General features: G+C 49.7%; 1 protein-coding gene across 3 annotated transcripts in view; it reads left to right on the top strand.

Annotated features, from left to right (window-relative positions):
- The window catches only part of LOC144783957 (uncharacterized), a 223,005-nt gene that overhangs the window by 71,388 nt on the left and 129,743 nt on the right, over positions 1–21,874 (top strand). The gene's annotated exons all lie outside the window — the stretch shown is intronic.

The following is a 21,874-nucleotide window of genomic DNA, read 5'->3' on the forward strand; positions in this document are numbered from 1 at the left end:
ACCGTGAATTGCAAAGGCCCCAACTTAAATCTGTACGCCAGCAGTCTCCCCTTTTGCTCAGCTAATTTGTGTAGCACCTCACCCCTAAAGGAATTAGAGACCAATATAGCTACTCCTGCCGTTTTAGTGGTGTTGGAGGAAAAGAACTGTGTGGGGAAGGAACGGGACCGTAACCGGTGACAGTCACCAACCAGCAAGTGCGTTTCTTGCAGCAGACAAATGTCTGCCTGTTAGGCCTCTAACAAGGAGAGAACCGCCCTACGTTTCGTGGGATTGTTTAGCCCTTTCACATTCAAAGTCACTACTTTCAATCCTGCCATACCAGATTAATGCAACCTTCCAGCACCTGACAAGCAAAAGCAGCAAGTGCCAATCCTGCCCTCGGATCGGCCCGTGAGGTCTGGCTAAGCCGAGCGAACATAACAGCAACACCGGACAGAGCTTCCCCGAACTCCCCCCTCCCGGATCCCAAGGCCCCCGAACCCCAACTCCCCGATCCCCGCAGTCCCTCCCCCGTAACCCCAACATGAACCCTCCAACCCATCCTTACCAACCGTCTGTAGTCCAATTAGTCCCAGGCCTGCCCCTCTCGGACAAGTCCGTGGTGAATTACCTTCGTGGGCGACTTGCCACCAGCACCCCTCCCTCGCCTTCCCGCGCCCACCCCCCCCCCCCCAAAGCCAGCTCCGTCAGTAATGCAATGTCAATCTCCCCCCGGAGACATGTTATGCGGTAAGCGCCACTTCTTCCTCAACCACCGAGGACTCGGCTGCTGTTCGAAGTGCGTCCGCCATCCCAGATCTGATTGTGGGCGAAGCCGGTCTCTGTGAGGCTCTCTGTGTCCTGTGTCTCGAGATTCTCCGCCACCCTCCATCAGTAGAATTCCTCCTCCTCCGCGGCGTGGACGATGCCTCTGCCTCTGCGGTGATCCCTAGTACCTCGCAGACATCTTGAAGAGATCGCAGCTGGTGCGACTCTTCATTCCACCGGAATATGAGGCGAAAAGGGTGCCCCCAGGAGTAGGGCGTGTCGTTCTGCCTCAGGAAGTCCGTTGCAATCTTGAATGCCCTGCGCTTCTGGAGCGTGGTCGCAGCGAGGTCTTGATACAGCGCTACTTGATGACCCCTAAATGCTATCGTCTGTTTCTTCCTTGCTTCGTACATAATCCGCTCCTTCAGCGGGAAGTCAGGAAGGAAAGCCAAGACATCTGGCGGCGGCCCAGTTGCGCGCCGTTGCGGACCTACTCTGTGAGCTCTATCTACCTTGACGGGGAAATCCGCAGGTTCGCCAAGGACAGTGCGGAACAGGTCCTGCAAATAGGCCACTATGCCGGAGGTCTCTTCTGTGGACGGCACTCCCCGGACTCTAATGTTGTTCCGTCTTGATCTGTTTTCCAGATCCTCATTATGCAGTTGAAGGTCTATGTGTTGGTCCCTGAGGCGGAGTACCTCCTGCTGCAAGTGCGTAATCTCCTCGTCCTGTCTTTGCGTTGAGCTCTCAACCGCCTCCACCCTCTCCCCGAGTCCATCCACCTCTCTGCGCAATTCTCGTACTTCACCTGCCACTTCCTTTTTCAACTCCTGAAAGTCGTCTCTCAGTGTCCCGAAGAGGGATTCTAAAAAAGATCTGGTGACCGGGGGTTCTCCGCTGCTCCCCCCTTGAGATCCGCATGCGCCTCCCGACTGCGTCGAGGTCTTGTCTCCTTTGCTTGGTGGTTTATTGAGCATTTCTGTGAGCGTGCGGTTGCTGCCTTTGCCGCCCTTCTGCCCAGCCATCTTCCTCTCTGCTCCGCAGCTCTTGAGTAAACTATGGCAGGTCCCGGTCAATCCGTCCCCCGACCAAGCTCTAATCCCTGGCGTGAGCCCTCGAGAGCTTCCGCTACGTAGGCCTGTCCCTGATGGCTTCCTCGACTCAAGGTCGGGCCCCCGGCAGTCGTCCACTCAGTGAGAGCCCGGTGCCACCCAGTTGCCGTCCCCAGGTCACTCCTTCTTCCCAGTTGTGCACCGGGTATCAGGTGCTGTCGTGTACCCCCGGCCACCCTGGTGCGAGATATCGCCAACTTTGCGCTCCACTTATGGCAGTCTGTAGCTCCTCTGGGGGTTCCGCTTCCCCATGCACTCACCCAGCCCACACCTCACCTCTTCCGCTGAGTTCGTGGGGAGAGGGGAAAGTTCCGTCCAGGGCCTGGCTCCAGGCAGCCCGACGCCGATGCTCCAACCTGCACCACTCCGGCCCCCAGGCGTGATCCGCAGGGCGCCGAGGATCCTCCGCTCCCGGCAGCCGAGCACTCGAGAGGGGCCCTTCCCAGCCCCGCACCGCTCTCCTGGGCAGCGCCCCTGGTCTGGCTTGGTCCTTAGGCCCAGTGTCGCAGCGGCGCCAGCTCCATGCCGGTGTCGTGCTCCGCAAGCTCTGGCTCTTCTTGCGGTCTATCCGCAATGCCCCTGGTCGCTCTGTACTCTCCTCGTCACCCCGGGGCGCCTCCGCCTGATCGCGGGGGGAACTAACGCCTGGGGCCCGGCTCCACCACAATCCGGCCTTGTTACCCCCGACCAGGACCACTGCAGTTCTCGGGGCAGGCCGCCGATCGCTGGCGACCAGCCCGACAGGACCCGCTACTCCGCTGGCGCCGCCTCACTGGCGCCCTCCGCCGTCGAGTGTCCCCTGCTAGGCCGCAGCCGCGGCCTCGCGTAGTTCCCGGCCCGGGACCGAGCCCTCCTCGCTACCGGGGAGCCGGTCAGCGACCATGAAGTCCGTGCACACTGCGCCAGCGGGTCGCCAAAGTTCCTCCGCGCCCCTCCTGAGCATCCGCCAGTGCCCGCTGTTGCACCTGTGCAGCCTCACCAGCGGTCCCGGCCTGCGTCTTCTCCCAGCCCGGCCGCAGCCGCGGTCTCGATTAGCCCTGGGGGCGCACCGGAGCCTGCCGCCCCGTCCACGGACCGCTCAGCTCACCTCGGTCCTGGGCCACCGGCACCTTCGGTATCCCTGCGGGCGATTCCGTCGCAGCAGGTCTCCCTCCGCAGCCCCCAGGGTCTGCGTCACCGACAGCCGGGCTTCCAGTCGGGGCCGCTCCGCCGCCGTTGCTCGGGGTACCAGCAGTCGGGTTCACCGCACTCGACTCCGCGAACGGTGAAGGAACCGGAGCACCACTCAGCTGCGCTCCGACGCTCTCCTGATCGCACCCGGACCTCCGGGCCGATTAGGGGGGAGAAAGGCGTAAATTCAAGGCTCGGGGCCTAGGCGGACGCGGGAGCTCAGGAGGAACACGTCCGTTCACTCCGCCATCTTGGCCACGCCCCCCCTGTGACAAGATTTAAACGAATCTTTATTGCTCATTCATTTACTCAATGAAGAGAACATCTGTTCTTTTCCAGCTCGAGCTCTCTCGCCAGAAGAGACCAGTAGGCACTAAAAAGAATCAGGCCTGCCAAATATCACGCATCATGCGTTATACTAACGCATTTCCGTGTGGTGGTCTGCATCACCGCACTGAAATGCATTGTCACACATTTATAGCACCTCCTCAGCCAGCCCCGGAGCGCTGGTAATTAACACTGTAGTATAAGCAGAGCCCCTAGCCTTCAGTGAGATCGTGCATCCCTGCTGCTTTGCAGCCACTAAGCTAAGTTTGAGGGCTGGCTGAGCTCGGTCTGGGCTTGGCTGGCTACAGTGTTTCACTAACACCTGTTGCTCACGAGAGTCTGTGAACGTGATGATAGTTGCCCAATGATGATTGCCTGTACTAACTTGGAAGGCCTGCAGGCAATCGCAACAGCCGGTAGTGTGACGCAATTGGGCAGGCGCAATACATTTAAAGTATGAGTAAGCCTGCTTGAGCTTTCACAGGCAAGAGTCCGCCGCTGTAATTTGCACCGCGTTGTGCCAAGTGACTAGGCCAGCCCTGCTGTGTAATTATTCTGAGCTGGCTGGACCGTCGTTCACCTGCCACTGACCCTACAAAGGGGGGGTCACTTCACCGGAACAAATAGACACACCAGGTGCCGCCTGACGATGGTCGGCATACTCCCATTCAAGTGCGGCGGTAGAGCATGGCGTCCGCGTGCACCAGGAGGCTCCTTCTCTACAGCGCACCCCTATTTGAAGTCAATGGGGCCCGCGACCGCTGCGGAGTGGTGCCAGGTACCTCAGCAGCCTGGCCGCCCTGCCATTGCAGAGTGCGGCCAAGTGAGAATGCTGCCTGAGCTGCTCAAGTCACTAGAGTCCTCTCCTCTCGGGCCACGCTACCGCTGCACGTCGCGGCTGGGCCGGTCCTTCATGCTCCTTCATCATCAATCGGTGCTCGCTAACAATCAGCGAGGAGTGACTGACACAGCCCAGCCCTGGCAAGTACCGGTGTGGTTGGCGTTTGCGGAGAGCTCAGCTGGAGGGGCATCGCACCCACTACATGTGGACTGCTGAGCCAGCAATGTGCTGCCACCACAAGTGAAACTGCAGCGTGTGAATAGGAGGGCAGTGACATCAACAATGCATGGGTGGGGGAAATGTCACTGAGCACAAGTTACTTTACACACAATCACAATACATTAATTTTTTTAAGCTATTTATCTCGTTTTCGATCTCTCCAAGTTTCAGTTTCCGTCTTTCTGCCCCACGTTTATAATGGTCAGTTCCAATTCACCTATACCTGTATGCTCCATGTATGTGTCCCTACGTTTTGGTTGAGTTCCCTAAGCGCCTCTACCCTGTGTCTTCATAAAGTTGTAGTTTCTCGTTTCGCAAATGGTTTTAAGTTGTATTATTTATATATTTCCCTTGTCCTCGTTGCTTCATTTAGCTCGCGAGAAAGTGTCACTCATACTCGTTGAAATGTCACTCATAATAACATTTAAATTATGAAAATGTCACACATGACAATGTGAAACCTTGGCAGCTATGAAGCACTCTCCCTGATTAAAATCTGACTCACCATATCGAGTGGGCTTTTCGAGGCCTTGGTGGTTTAGACTATTGCAGGTTTGGCTAAAGAGTGGAAAAAACAAACGTAGGAGAGCAAAGAAGATATATGAAAAATTTCATATATCTGGTTACCTTGCCTCTTGATTTTTGACTGGCGATAAAACTAGGAGTGTGTTGGTTGTTGAACTATTGAGAGATTGAGTGCACTTAATCCCTCACTCTACTCGACAAAAGTCTAGAGCTTCATCCTTTTTTTTTTTTTTTTTTTTTTTTTTTTTTTTTACCAACAAGGCAGTCTTCACTGCTCCAAGTGATCAAGATGACCTTTGCAGTATTACGGCAAATATCACTGAATCATAGTACTAGTGCCGGAAGACTTGCATGCATGCAGCTGCATCTCCTTGCTGAGTGTACCTGCCAACTTGACAGTAGAACTAAGAAATAGAGTCAACTATTCTTCACCAAGATCTCTACTGCCGTAAATATTGAACTGACAGCAGTTACTTACATTGTGTGGTCCTCCCCTGAAGCAACACCAGTGATCAGCCAATGAGCTCTGTCTTCAGTTCAATGAAACTAGTAGCCATTATTGCGATGAAAGGATTGGTCAGTAATTTAAGATAAACTTTATTGGAAGATCTCACACTACAATTGTCTTATGGTCCAGCCAATCTCCAATTTAGCCAATTGAATCCAGTTGGTGACAGAATGGGTATATTCAATGTGCACATCTGCTTATAGCTTTCAGAGCACAATACAGCTCCTACATTGATTTACGACTTCACCCCCTCTTTGCAGTTGTACTTAACTAATTCGCTATGCTTAATACTTGCTTTCAAATGCATGACAAAAGTCAGTGGTCTCACTGGGATTCTAACTAGGTGAGTAAAATGCACATTGTTCTGAAATGTCATTCTTTTGTGGCTTAAAGTAGGTCATTTTCAGTCTCAGATTTTTTTCACGGTGTCAAAATCACAGGTAGAAAATGACCTACATACCAGGCCCTGCACCATGCAACAAACATCCATTTAGCATTTCTCACTCTTAGTACCCAATCCACCAGTCCTTAATCCAGTGACCCATCCAAACTGAGGGATGTTGGCACAAAGAGAACAATCATGTACGTGGTCATGGTAACCTTGTTGGTGTTGCTTAATTACTATGACTTTCCACTGTTGGTTTGTGCTGCTGCTTTGTGACTTTGGTATCAAATTCCCTTGCCTTTCGGAGGTTGGGGGTTATGTGAACACATCCATGCTCGCTTGTGCTTAATAAATCACCTCAACCCCCTCTGTGTGGGACAAGTGCACAGGCAAAGGCAGGCCCATCCGCAGCCCTTCGGAGGCTGCGCTGGGCCATTAGTCTTTAGTTTCACATTTTCCCCTACGGGTAAAAGGAAAGCTGCTGTTTCTTCTCTTTCGACTGGTTGTGATAAGAAACAAAAACCTCCATCTAGTCTCTAAGTTTTGACCCAAGCAATAAGAGATTTAAATGGAGGAATTACAAGCACTGAACGATGAATATCAAGTGTAGCAAATTCTGTTATTGGCTTTACAAAAGGGGTCAATTTGGTGGAGTCTGAGGTACATCGCAATGGTAATTCCAATACCAAATTTCTATTGATAGATGTGTCGTTGCTTGACTCTTTGCCATCAGGCCATACTACCACTGCCACTTCTATTGATTACTTAAATCGTAATAAGTGGTTTATGGAAAATCTATCCATTGAGGTTAAGAACAACTTACTACCAAAGTAAATTTCTATTGAGTAAAGGCTATCTTTTGTGAAATCAAGGTTTAAGATAAAAAAACTTCTCTTAAAAATGCTTCAACTATGATTGTTCCTTTTAAGCTTGGCTAATTGCGGTGTGAACAGGCAAGATCTCTATTGGGCGATGATGTATTAGAATATAAAGCTGTATCCTTCCATGCTCTAGAGGAGATGGTTAATATGGTACCTTTTGCTATACAACGTGAGCCATTTTTTTCTACAAGCTCTACTAGGACCGGTGTGCACTGCCACAAGAGATCCCATGGCCACTATCATACAACTACCTACACAAGCTACTGCCTATGTCATGGTTCGTGAAAATTTTCCTATTTTACCTAGTGAAAACAAAGAAAACTTCCTTAACTTAAAAACAAAATGCACTAGCTCCGCTTGCACTGCAGAAAATATTACATTTCTTTTAATGCCATCATGTTTAGGCATGTGGGCTGAATTTGTAACTCACAAAAAACTGTCCTTAAAGTTTGATTATACATTCTAAAAGTTCCTAGCTATCGTGAAGGAAAGTTTCAATTCTATTAAGGATATGGAGGCGAGGGTTGTACTTAACTGTTTAATTTATTCCCTCCCATCTTCAACCAAACATTTTTATTCAAAGACTACAAATCCCATGAGTCTTTGCAACAACTCAACATAATAACCATAGAATCAATCCCATATATCCATCATCAAGGAAAAGCATTTCCTCTTTCTTCGAGCGAAACATCCTAAACTCAGCTTTTCCTTCCGAATTCTTGCTTCTGGTCTGATCCTAATGAAAAGCAACAAGATACAAAGGGTAATTTCCTTAACCAATCGATCGTGTCTAAAATTGCAACACATCTAAGACCTTATCCTGACCGGATCGCCAGGAATGGTCCAGTCCCCTCTTTAGGTCTTTGACACATTTCGTAATAAACGTCGCCATTCTAGCGTCGATGTCTGGGGTAATTGCCACTTTATTGACCAAGGAGGGTCTGGGGCACTCGGCCCTCAGAAGCCCCTCACCTCCTTATCCATGACCTTCCTAATGAGGCTGACCACATAGCGCGCCACTCTGGACTGTTCCGAATCACTCTTCATTTGGCAGTTATGGACCTCAGCTCGGCCTTCATTTGTGTTAAAGGCAAAGCTGTGGCCCATTTAAGCGTCATTGGATATTGAAGATGATGTCATAGATGTATTGATTTTACCTTCACTCTAATTTAACTGCTAGGTTTAAAATGCACACCAAACATAAAATTCATAAGTTCCTTTAAATAAAAAATTATTTTGCATAATAATAGACTTGAGAGCTACAGAAAATCTTTAAAGGTGGCTGTACCCAAAGTAGGTCAACATGAGTTACCTGTAGTTTTGTATGCAATGCTTTAATGGTTTACAAAGATTGTTGGAGGGTTGTGTCTCCTAACTTATGCGGAGTCCTGATTACAAAAACAAAAAAAAACGTCTTGTTTAGACCTGCATCATGTCCATAGGTCCTAGTAGATCTACTGATATGATTTCCCGCACTTGTTTTTCTTTAAGCTTCCCAGGTGGGACAGGTCGGGGGGTGGGGGGGGGGGCGTGGGCTGGCGGCGCTCCAATTCCAGCCCTGGGTCATTAATGTCCCCCAGGGCTGGCTCCAGCTATGTCCTGGGGTGCTCACCCCCAGGACTTGGCGGTTTCACTGTCTGCACTGGTGTGTCTAGGGAAACCTGTGGTTGCTCTCACTTGCCAGGAGCAATTTCATAGTTCCCGCCAAACAAGAGCAAACAAAGTCCACTCCCCCATGGCGGGAGATTTGAAACTGTTCCTGCGGGGGCGTTCCCAACATGGTGGAGCGGTGAGACGTGCCCAAGATGGTGGAGCGACGAAACATGCCTCTCCGTCCCAGGTCCCAGCCCCGGCCACCTAACTACCCTTTTTGCCCACCAGAAAAGTACTGAGGTGGTCCCTGCTGAAGCATAGTCGCCCGGGGCTTTGTCGCTGGTATGAGCGCAAACGACGGGAAGTACCTCAGAACGACCGCAGCCGGAGAGAGCCGGGAGCACCACCATGGCAGGCGCTGACACAGACCAGAGGTGAGCGGCTCAATCCACATGACTCAGCTGCATCTCCATTGCGACCCCCACACCTGTTAGACTGCTGAATGAGGCAGGCCATTGAGTGGTGACGATTCTTTTAGGCTTCTAGCGCCTATGTCTTGCTGTGTATTTGGTGCGGCCCTTTCGCTATACTTAGGGATCCAGAGACCTCTCCCTGGCCAGAGGGCTTGTGCCTGCCAGCGCTGCTTCCCCTCCATGAGGGAGGGGTGAGGGCTTCTGCAGGACCAGCAGACCACCCTCTCATTCAACCTGCACAAAAGGATCGACGGCCGGCTTGGAACGCTTATTCCTTCAGCTGAGTTTGCGTTGCAGGGAACTGAACTGCGCAGAGAGGCTACTTTTCTGGGCAATGGACTGGTGATGCCCAGAACTATTTAGTCCTGGCTACCTCTTCCCTAGGCCTAGGCCATTGCAGCAAAGCTTCTTGAGAGCCTAGTTAGCCGGACCCATCTGCAGGGATCTGGATGAGGGCTACACGGCACCCACATAAGTCTATTCTGAAGGTGTGCCGCACTCCCCTAGCCCTCCATTTTCCCTCGCATCTACTGCCATCTTCCTTGATCTCTCTGGTACTGCAGCTGGGTGTTCGCTGAGCACAAACCAAGGCACAACATACTTGCGCTCCCTTACAGGACACACTAAATCAACTCCCTAGTACCCCTCTCATGGACAGGCCCACTTAATGCAGCCCAACCTATTTTCCTTTCAATGCTGGAGATTGTAGTGGCCCTATCACGTGTATATTTTGGCAGGCCACAATTAGAACAGACATTGAAGGGTCCTGAGACAGGGATCCCCCCAACCTCATCTGTGTGCATGAGACCGAACAGGAGGTCCCTGGATGTCGCAAAAACGGTCTCTTTGTTACATGTTCTCTAGACACTAACTTTAGCCCCTGTGACTAGCCATAGCCTTCATAGGGAGTGAAGGCCATGTAATCGGCAATCACTCATATTGACAGTGGCTCCTTTCCACAATTTTTAAGATTCCGCTGCTGATTACATAGTGACAGACCTTTGACACCATCTTCTTGGCACCCACAGGGGGCGGAATGTGGCTGGTCAGATCAGAGACACCTCCAAATCTTGATGGACATGGCCTCAGCCCGAGCAAAGAAAGATAGCACCTTGAAATACATGCTCTACTAAAACTCCAGTCCCGTCGACACTGGGCCCAGGTCATTCACGTGAGGGCGGTAACCCGGAGTGTCCACTTACCCATTCCTTTCTTTATTCACAACCCTGTGGGAAGACCTACAAAATGTCAAATAGGATCTGATCTATCCAATTACCTTTCAGAGGGACGTCGCAATCTGCATGCCATTGGAGAGCTGGTCTCAGTCATCGAAGATCACGAAACTAATCATGAGGAAATTGAACAGTTAAAACAGGAGGTCATCTGCCTCTGGGAGAAACATATAGACCTGCAAGCACACACCCACGATGTGCAAAACCGGTTGAGGCGAAACAGTATTCGTATCAGAAGAGTACCAATGAATGCAGAAGGAACAGATCTAAGCCTATATATTAGCAGCTATGCGTTAATATCATAGAGGCTCCACTGGACAAGGAAATTAAACTTGACAGAGTGCATAGAGTGGGCCTGCATGCAATAGAGTCTGCTCCTCCAGCAGATATTCCAGTTTGCATTCATGTCTTCCAACTAAAGGAGACAATTTTACACAAGGCTCATGATCAGCAACTGGTTCACTTCAAGGGGGCACACGCCCATGTTGTGCTAAGACTTGGCGGCCATAACCCTGCAGAAGTGCTGTGATTTCTGCCCAATGATCTCTCATCTGCGGTCCATACGCATCTCCTACTCTTATGGCAACCTATTCAGGCTTATCTTTCACCTAGACAACAAGCTGCATCAACTACGATCACTATCGCACTCATGTCAAAAACTTGGCATGGATAACTCTGCGGTGGGGGACCAGTCCTAGTGATCGAACTGCACGCAGAAACTCATTATGACAGCGACATAAAACCCCAGCTGGCAGGCTGAAACCAGATCCCAAAACAATTACCATGGAGAGAAGGGCAGTTTTGGATTCATTGTCTGGGGACTCGGACAAAACAGAAATTTCATAATGTTGGTGGGGTTTCACTGCCTAGTTATGTTATGTTATGTTAAGTTTACTTATATAGCCTATTGCTGGTGTGGCAAGGCGGAGAATCGGTATTCATTGACCCACAATTTGACCCCTTCTTTCTTCCTTTTGGAGAGACTGCAGATTCTCCCTTGCAGCCTCGACCTCAATGATCATGTTTTCCATCTTTGATTTTTATGTTAATGTTTATAGGTAAAGACACTCCCTTAAAGAGATACCACACACATACCCTGCCGGGTTTCCATACTGGCTTTGTTAATTTTCGAGGACGCCAGGGGGACCAGACTGGTAACCTGGTGTTGGTGCAGCTGCTACCCATATCAATTTGACATGGCCCATGCTACCTTAAAGGTTTCTACCTTGAACGTGAAGGGCCTCAACAGCCCTGTTAAACACTGGGCCATCCTCTTACCATGACCAATTGGGGGCAAATATCTGCCTCATACTGGAGATGTACCTAGTGGCTAGGGGCTGGCACCGGCTACTGTCTCGAGCCTTCCCTCATTAGTTCTTCTCATCGACCCCTTCCAAAACGGTGTGTGTGTGGGGGTGGTGGTGGCGATACTAATATCCTGGTCCTTCCATGGCAGGGTGAGGCTCACAATTGCCGAAATAAAGGACAGATGTCTTGCATATACAGTCATTACTGAGGACTACACCGTCACATTAGGCTCCATATGTTCTCAGAAAGAAGGGCAGGAAGATTTATTTTCTTCACAAGGCGATAGCAGATGTACTGTCCACGTCGGACAGGTTGGTATTCCTGGGAGGAGACCTGAATCTAGTCTTTAACAATGAGCTAGACAGATCTGCACAGCTTTACATTAACACTGGGGCCCTCTCCAAAGGGAGTAAACAGTAGCTTCAGGAGATGGGTTTGAGGGACCTTTGGCAGGAACACCATTCCCACATGCAGGACTACATCGTTTATTCCCAAACTCCTAAAACATACGCCTGCCTGGATTATTTTTTAGGGAATACAGATGTTCTTGTAATTGCATTGATATAGCACTTACTACCCCATACGAGGTGTTGAAGCACTTTCTTGTTGAGTAGCACCCTACTCCGGAACCCATAAGGATTAGTGGTGAATTAGTATAGTGAAATATGAAAGTAATTTGAGTGGTGGATATTAGTCAGTTATTTGGTTTGAGAAGGATAGCGGAGGGATAGAAGAGGGAAAAAAGGTTTGCATATATATAATGCGCTTGTTACCCCTAATGGGGTGTTGAAGTGCTTTTTTTCGGTGAGTAGCATGCTACTCTGGAACCCATAAAGGATTACTGGTGAATTAGTATAGTGAAATATGAAATTTGAGGAAGTGGAGGACATGTTAGTCTTGTTATTTCGATTGGACAGGACAGTGGGGGGATAGAAGAATAAAGGATTTAGTATTTTCTTTTTTGGAGGTCATAGCAGTAGTGGGAGGCTTGGGATGAGTAAAAAGGAATGTGGGGGGAAGAGTCAGAGCGAAGAGTGTAGAAAGGCTTGTTTTGGGGGATCAGTATAGTAAAAAGAGGTGTTGGGTGGTGCAAGGAGGGGTAGAGTAGGGGAGAGTCTAGAAAGGGCTATTTTGGGGGTCATAGTAGTGGTAAGGGGTTTCGGATGAATGAGAGAGTGGAGGTAATGGCTATATTGATAGAGGTATAGGGTGAGAAATAGGCTAGTGCATTGGAAAGCGTAGTAGAAAGAGGTTTGAGATGAGTCCGAGAGTTGAGGTAGAAGATATATTGAGAGAGGTATAGGGTGAGAAATAGGGTAGTGCATTAGATATGCTGAATTAGAAGAAAGTAATAATATATAGATCCATAAGTACATGGAAAGTTTATAGATGCATAAAGGAAGTAAGTTATGTAGATTAAAGATATTGATAGAGGTATAAGGTGAGAAATAGAGTAGTGCATTAAATATGCTTATTTTTTCCTTGGAGGAAAGTAATATATAGATCCAAGTACATGGCAGGTATATACATGCATAAAGGAAGTAAGTATAAGCAGCTAAAGATGCTTTCGATAAACTCTGGTTTTCGAGAGTAGTACTTACATTTTTTTATATATATAATTATTCTACATGTTTATACAAAGCAATACACTTATATAGGTACATATCTATAGTACAAATAAATGCTTGTAAACAGAGGAGGGATATGCTGTATATTTCTGTTTGCGTATGGTGTTAATGTGGGGAAGAGCCAATTCTTGAGTAGTTTTCTGAAGATAAGGTGGTTGTTAGTGGATCTTATGTTGGGGGTAAAGAGTTCCATATTTTGGCTGCTTGAACAGAGAAAGATGTGCCAGGCATGGTTTTTTTCTTGAATCTTGGGATTTTGAGGCGAGGTGCCACTCTAGAGCGGAGGTTCGTATGATGAATGTGTTTGGTGATATTATTCCTGATGAAGTGTGGTCCCATTCCATGTATGGCTTTGTGGGTTATACAACGCAGCTTGAACGTGGATCTTCTGGCAACCGGTAACCAATGCAGGGCTTTCAAGGCAGGGGAGATGTGGTCTCGCGGTTTGATATGCAAGAGTAGTCTGGCATCCGAGTTCTGAATCTGTTGCAGTCTTTCCATAGTTGTTATAGGTGATCCGCGGCAGAGGCTATTGGTGTAATCAAGTTTGGACAGAACAAGGCAGATGGTAGCTTGGACCTTGTGTGGAAATCCCAAATGGGGGAATATTTGTTGCAGAGTTTTTATAGTAGCAAAGCTTGATCTTGCTAGTTTGTCATCTTAGGCATCCATCGATCGCTTGGAGTCCATTGTCATTCCGAGGTTTCTTACCTCCTTCAATACTTTAGACTGTGATCCCAGTCCAGGCGACAAGCAGGTCATAATGTTTCCAATCGCCACATTAGATTGCGCATGCTATATTCTGGCTTCCTTTTGAGATGGCATCCCTTTGCTTTTCTACAAAACATTCTGCCATGTCCTAGCTCCAGTACTAACCCGGCTGTCAGTGGTGGCTGCTGGGGCATTAGTCATGGAGCAGCGGGGGGGGGGGGGAGAACATGAGAACAGTACAGTGATTGGTGTGAGCGCCCTAGTAAGGCGCTCACTAAGGGACTACGACCCTCCAACCAGCACTACAGCACAGCTCGGGTGGAGGCATTTAAGTGCGCATGACGGTTTAGTTGGCCTTAGACTGCCAGTTAAGCTGTCATGCACACTTGAAGCAGTGCCACCACTCCTCCTATTTCCTGCCGCGGTGTTGTACCGGAATGAAATGCCCCCACCGCCCTCGGCTGCAGGAAGTGAACTAGGAAAAATTAAATTATAATAACCGTTATTGTCATTTTATTTTTCACTGTAGAAAAGCATTGGGGTGACGCTCCTTCACCTTAGCAGAGGAGCAGCTGCTGCTGTTTCTTTAATTCGATCACGGGCTCTGGGTCGAGTCCATCTTCCATGCTGGAGGAAGCTATAGTGGCCATACCTAAACCTGGGAAAGACAGACAACAATGTTCTTAACACCATTCTTAACGTGGACATTAAACTCTATCCGTATCCTCGCAGCTCGCTTGGGTCCATTTAGTCCAATCTTGATCGACCTGGACCAAGCAGGATTCACCTGCAATACACAGTGCAGCGATAATACTAAACGCGTTCTCCATCTCATTGATGAAGCTAAACTCCCAAAAAGGGTGATAATACTTCTGACGGTCGGTGCTGAAAAGGCCTTTGATCGAGTGCACTGGCCATATCTTGAGCCAACGCTATTCCACTTTGGTTTTGGGAACGGTTTAAGGCATGGATACTCAGAAACTACAGTCACCCCAATACAACAGTCAGAGTAAACAGACAGGCTTTGAGACCATTCTCCATTGGTAGAGGCACGCGGCAGGGCTGCCCACTGTCGTCTCCTTTGTTTGCTCTCTATATGGAGCCCATGGCTCAATGGTTCGAGACAACCCGGGAACTACTGGGGTTGCCTTTGGCGGGGAACACCATACTATTGGCTTATATGCAGATTATGTTTTGTTAGATTTAGACCCCCCTCCCCCCCTATCGTCGTTCTCCTGGTATTTTTGACCAAACTGGAGACTTCTGGCCAGGAGGCAGAGTTTTGCATCAGTGTGGGTAAATCTCAGGCTCTCAGTTGCTCAATGTCTCCTGCTCAACTTGTGGCACAATACTCTTATCCAGTGGGCACCCCATCAATTCCTTATTTGGGAATCCAATTAGCTTCTTCCATGTAGGTGACATCCACCTTAAACTACAGGTCCCTGTGCGACATCTAAAGGAAAACTTGTCCCAATGGAGACATCAATGGCTCTCCTGGTTCAAACTGGTTGCTGCCCTTAAAATGACTGCCCTTCCCAGGATTCTAATCCAATTTCAAAGCCTCCCGGTGACACCCCATCTGGGGATGATTCATGCCTTGCAGGGAGAAAGTAACCGATTCGTCAGGGTGGACAACAGCCCTCAAATGTGGAAAGAGCAGAGCTACCAGCCTATATCTAACATGGACTTGGGACTTCCTAACCCTCTAAACTATTAGTGGGTGGCACAGTTGGGATATTTAGTGAAGTGGAATTGAGAGGGATCTGAAAAATGATGGCTCTTTCAGGATAGGGCAATTGCAGGTCAGCTCCTGTGGCGGATTCCCTTCATAAGGAGGTCGAATCGCGATTGAAGACTATATTCATCTCCTATCCCTAGAGCCATTATAAAAATCTGGGATCAAAAAAGACAGCGTAAAGGCCTTTTGTCATTCCCTTCTCCACTGACACTGATTTTGGATAATGCGGACTTCCTCCCGGGCAATGATCAGGTGACATGCGCAACATGGTATTGCGTCCAGTGTCGCTCGGTAGGCCACTTTTTCGACGAGGGGGAACTTTGCTCAACTCCGCAGAGACCCCCCCCTACCCACCCCCACACACACACTCAACTGCAGGCCAGTGGAAATGGGAGACAGAGCTGGGAAGCTCATTGAACCTGACGGAATGGGAGTAGGTGTACTATCGAGCATGACATGCAGCTTGCAAACAAGCTAGTATAGAAAGCGCCGTGAAGATGGCCACCTATTGTCACCTTACACTGATTTGTCTCCATAGAGGGAACCCAGAATGAAACCCATACTCCCAGAGGGGGCTGTGGCTCCCCTGGCACATTGCTGCACTTGCTATGGAAATGTCCCAAATTAGCAGAGTACTGGATTAGAATTCTAGCTGACATCGATTCACATCTAGATACATAACTTCCCAGATTCCCTTCATACATGATTTTGGGCCTATCTAATCCCCTTACACATCCATTAAAATCCCGCAGGGCAAGACCGATAAGGCTAGCAGTGGAAACTTCACTCCCGAACATATTAACACACTGGGTTACAGACAGTACTTCAACATATCAAGGGTGGCTTCACCACCTCTGGTACATACTGGCAATGGAAAAGATAACCCTCTCTCTGACGGCACAGAGTTTCTCATTTCTGAAAGTATGGCACCCATTCATAACACTCCTCTCAACGGAATTCCAGGAACTTAAAAGTCCCAAGTATTTACGTCTTTACGGGGACGGGCGAGGTTTGGCCGCCATCTTTGGGTGCTCTGGGGTTGACGCTGCAGTCTTTTGGCCACTCCCCCCCCTGGCAAGCTACTTCAGGCGCATGACAGCTACTGCGCCCGTTTACATTCTGGAACACAGATCTCCCGAGGCGCTCTGCCGGGAGCAACGCTACCCTGCTCATTTTAATCTCGTACTTAGACATTGTGCACATCCTGTTGCTGTATTTTAATCCCCCTACCTGCACGCACTCCTGAGCGGCTCCTCGCTGATCGCTCCCCTCCTCTACCGAGTCGGTTGCTGGAGCGGGGAAAGGCGAGGTTTGGACACCATCTTTGGGTGCTCTGGGGTTGACGCTGCAGTCTTTTGGCCACTCCCCCCCCTGCCACGCCCCCCCTACTCTCCATATTATGATACCACCCACCCGACCGCGCAGCGGACGAGCGCAGCGGGCGCGACGAAGGCGCGCAGAAGTTTCCCTTCTCAAGCTCTCTGTTCGTCCCTTAATGACTTCTTTATAGAGAAGATTGCGAAGATTAAATCTAACATCCCCTTAGTATCTTCGCCACCTCCTTCCCCTGTTCTTCCTCCGCCCTCTTCTTTTCTTGACCAGTTTCCCCCGATCCCCATGGACTCCTTTCTTGCTCTACTCCAGAAAGTGAAGTCAGGCTCCCCGGCTGACTGCGCTCCGGCTCGCATTCTGAGAGAGATCTTCAGCTACTGCCCTGACCCCCCCTATCTCCCTTCTTAATGCCTCTATTTCTTCTGGTCTAGTCCCGAAATTCTTCAAATCGGCCATAGTCCTCCCTATTTTAAAAAATCCTGGTTTAGACCCCTCTCTTCTGTCTAATTTTAGACCTATTTCCCTTCTTCCTTACCTAGGGAAGATCCTGGAGAGCTACATCACTACTTGTCTCTCTACTTTCATTGAGGACAACCATCTCTTGGCCTCCCACCAAGCGGGATTCCGCCCGGCCCACTCTACTGAGTCAGTGGTCCTGTCCGTTCTAGACGAGCTAAGGAGCAAGGCTGATTCCAACCTACCCCAAGCCTTGGTGCTCCTCGATCTGTCCGCTGCGTTTGACACGGTCGACCACTCCATCCTTCTCGGCTGTGTCAGCGCAGCGGGCGTTCGGGGCACTGCCCTCTCCTGGCTCGCCTCATTTCTTAAGGAACGGACTCAGGCGGTCCACCTTTCGGGCTTTTCTGCCTCTACCCGCTTGGTTCCTTGAGGGGTCCCCCAAGGTTCCTCCTTGTCCCCCCTTCTTTTTAATCTTTACATTCACCCCCTTATTCTTTCTCTTCTTGACATGGGGGTCTCCGTGTACAATTATGCGGATGACCTCCAGCTAGTGTTTGATCTCTCCTCTCCCCTGGATTCCCTGCCTAAATTCCACTCCACCCTAGTTTTCATCTCTGAGTGGATGAACCACAATCAACTGAAACTTAATCTGGACTAGACGGAGCTGGTCCTGACTGGCCCTACCACCTCCCCTTGGTCCGCTGCCTTTTGGCCCTCCATCTTCGGCCCCCCCCCAGTCCCGGTGGCCTCAGCAAGGACCTTAGGCATTAAAGTCAGTTGGGACCTCTCCATGCATGCCCAGATTAGTTCAGTTGCCTCCTCTTGTTTCCTTTCCCTCCGGATTATTCGGAAAGTATCCCGCTTTTTTTCTCCTGATGCCCTTAATCTTATTATTTTGGCAATGATTCTCTCCCGTCTTGATTACGGGAATAGCCTCTACGTGGGCATCCCGGCCTACGAATTACGCCGCCTTCAGGCTATTCAGAATCAGGCCGCCCGTCTTATTCTTCACCTTCCTAAGTTCCATCACATCACACCTGTCTTGAAATCCCTTCACTGGCTCCCCATCTGCCAGAGATCCCTTTTCAAGAAGGGTTGTCTGGCCTTCATGGCCCGTGCCCGCACTGCCCCGGCTTTCATTAATTCTCTCATCAGTCCCTACACCCCCAGTCGTGCCCTCCGCTCCTCCAATCAAGCTCTTCTTAATGTTCCCCCCTTCCGCAGCTCAAAAACTGGAGGTACTAGATTCTCAGTACTAGCTCCTCGTTTCTGGAACAAGCCTTCCGCTGTCCATTAGATCTACTCCAGTTTATTTTCAATTCCGCAAGGCTCTTAAAACCTTCCTGTTCTCCCAAGCGTACTCCTGCTGAATCCCATCTCGGTAGACTTCTGTGCTCCTCAGTTATAACTCTAGCGCCAGGAAGCCGCTTGGTCACAGTGCGCTCTATTAAGTATTTTTAACTTCAACTTTAACTTTAACTTCAACTTCTCTGTCTGACCGCCATTACCCCAGAGACATAAGGAGACTCTGGCTACATAAGAACCTAGCAGAGATTGTGGTTCCATAATTATTGCATTTCAACACATGAGTACTGGGAAAGGAGGGAGGGGTGTGTGGTCCTGTTGGGGTGGGGACATTTATTTCCTCTACTGTTGATAAAAATACAATATTTTACTCGTGCAGAGCGCTGCACCGCTCTAATTGTTTCCATTTCTTTATTAAAATGGCAGTAAAAAGATATGAACCATACAGCTGCTCCCGCCAGGCTGGGAGTGGACTTCAGGTCTTTTTCCCTGCCTGCAGTGATGCAGGCAGGGAAACCGATCTGAATATTGCTCTTGCCTGCACTGAGCATCATTTTTAGCTGATCCCAGTGGGCAGGAGCAATGCCAGCTCCTGTTGGATGTGGGGATTCGGCTGAGTCCTTAGGGCTCCCAAGGAGGACATGGTGAGTGCCCTGGGGCCCACCCTTTCTTTGCCGGTCCCCAGGGATAGGGCCCCTAGGGCCAAAAACGACCCTGGGAGGGGGGCTGTGAGCCCCCTCCACTTTTAGTCATTAGCCGGGCTCCAGGGATGGTGTCCCTGGGGCTTAAATCGGCCTGGGGGCATGACTCCCCTCCCTCATTTTGCTACCCTAGGCCGATTATGGCCCAGGGAGTAGGGCTGCGTGGCCTCCTTCCCCCGGTACTAATTGGCTGGGCCCTCAGGCGGCTATCGCCCCGGAGCAGGGGACTGCTCGCACCCCCCGTGCCCCCTTACTAACTAACTTTGGCTGGGCCCTCAGGTCCCTGGGGCTGAAATCAGCTAGGAGAAGGGGGTGGGGTGAGTGCCACCTCCCGCATTTTAATAAGGCCGGGCCCTGGGGATGGGTTCCCAAGGCCGGAAATTGCCCTGGGGAGGGGGGCTGTTGCCCCTCCTTTAAATATAATGGTGGGCCCCAGGGGCCAAAAACAGCCCGGGGAGGAGGGAGATGTACACTCTCCACTAAAAACATGCACTGGGGGATGGGTTCCCCGGGGCTAAAATGAGCCCGAGGGTGGGGGCCTACAAGTTGGTGATCTTTGGGGGGTTGGCCACAGGCTCTAGCCTTAGGCCAGGCCTTCTGGCCAACCCCCCCACACCCCCTCCCCACCCCCATCACTGCACACAACAAAAAGTTGTGCACAGCATGGGGTTGGCTGTATGACTGCAGGCTTTTCATTGGTTTTGGCCCAAGGGGATGGGGGTCCCTGGGCCCTAAGAAGACTCGGGAAGGGGGAGTTGTGTGGCCCCTCCTCTTTTTATTGTTTTTTGCCTCGGGGGATGGGGTCCCCAGGATTGGGTAGAGGGGGATCCTGTCACCCCCTCCCCTTTTTTATGGAATTTGGAACCCACAGATGGGTCCCTGGGGCCTAATAAGGCTCTAGGGGGAGGGGGATGCATTGCCCCCCTTCCCCTTTTTAATTGTATTTGGGTCCCGGGGAATGTGGTCACCAGGGCTTAATCAGGCTCAGGGCGGGAAGCCACGCTGCCCCCCCCCCCTTTCAATTGAATTTCGCCCTGGGGTATGGGGTCCCCAGGGCCTAATGAGGCTCGGGAGGAGGGCTTGTGTTGCCCTCCCCTTAATATGTTACTTGATGGGTACCACGGGTGGGCGCCCACCAAGAGGCCCTGGAAAACGGGGTTTCTGGGGCCACAATAGGCTCGAGGAAGGGGTCCATGCTGCCCTGATTAATGGGATTTGGCAGAAGAAGGCTTGGGAGGGGGGCCACACATCCCTCTCCCCTTTATTTGGGGGTAGAGAGTCCCCAGTGTCTAATAAACTTTGGGTAATGGGCCGCGCAGCCCCTCTCTTTTTTGTTGTTGTTTTTTTAATTAAATTTGGCCCCGGGGGATTGAGTCCCCTTGCCTAATAAGGCTTTGGGAGGGAAGCTGCACAACTCCCTCCCTGAGACCTCAGGTACCCCAGGGGATGAGGTCCATGGAGCCTAATAAAGTTTGGGGAGGCGGTATGCGGCCCCACTTCCCTTTTAAACAAAAACAATAAGAATAATTTTGTGGTCAATGGGGTTTCCGCTGCAGAAGGACACCTGTACACTGCCCCAGCCTGTGGGGCTTGGCCAACCTCCGTCGGCACATAGTAAAAGACCTGCACATAGTGGGGTTAGCTGCCTATTTGGATGGGGGGGGGGGGTTTGCAGGGCACAGGTCCAGTGGTCAACCCCTTCAGCTGTTCTGAGCGGGGAGCTGGCTGGCTGTAGGGAAAAGTTGCTTGCCTGCAAGCAGCAGGCCAGGCTTTGTGATCAAACCCCCCCCCATACAACCAAAAGCCATGCACGATGGGGGTGTGTTACTTTTTGTATGGTAACAAAAAATATAACCTAGAAATTCACTGGAAAGAAAAAGGTGAAAGTGACGTTATATTTGGGTGAATATGTCCGTGCGAATATAAAGTTATGAACTCAGAACGGTGGTGATGACCCTACTCTGCACAGACTTCAAACTGCACCGTAGGCTTTGCAGATAGCCGGCCTCGTGTGGGCAATCAAGCATACATGGGTGGGCAACTACCTGGTGGGTACAGTCTTCACTCCATGTCAATGTTGCACTTAACATAAGCTTGCTTCACCTAAGATATTTGTGTGTGTGATGGCATTAATGATGCTTCATATTATTCTGAGCTATTTTTTACTTGCTTTCAGATCTCTAATGCCGTTCTTGTTTCTAGAGCAATGTGTACAAAAGAAGCTTTTTGATGTCATTGGAGATGTCTTCAGTGATGTCATAATTGATGTCATAGAACATGCCAAAAATATAGGTTTCAGGCACGTTATAGTTGGGAATGAGCATTTGAAAAACCTTGGAAATTCACTGAAAAAAACATAGGTTTCAGGGGCGTTATAGTTAGTTAGACATTTCACTCGTACAAAACCATAGAAATTCCCCCGTTATAGTTAGTTCAGCTAAATATAACTCGCGCGCCCGCAATGCACAGCTGATGACGTCACTCATGACATCACTCATGACATCATCCAGTGAATGTGTGTTTTTCTGAAAATTAAATATGTTTAATATATGTATATCTCAAGGTCAATGGAAGAATAAATAAATGGGTATATAAGTGTCTAAATGTATGTTTTTTTGTTTAATTGTTTGTATAACTGACTGATTAAGTGCATCTTAGTGAATACGTGGGTTAGCC

This window comes from Lissotriton helveticus, chromosome 10 (genome assembly GCF_964261635.1).
Source record: "Lissotriton helveticus chromosome 10, aLisHel1.1, whole genome shotgun sequence".
NCBI classification, from domain to species: Eukaryota; Metazoa; Chordata; class Amphibia; order Caudata; family Salamandridae; genus Lissotriton; species Lissotriton helveticus.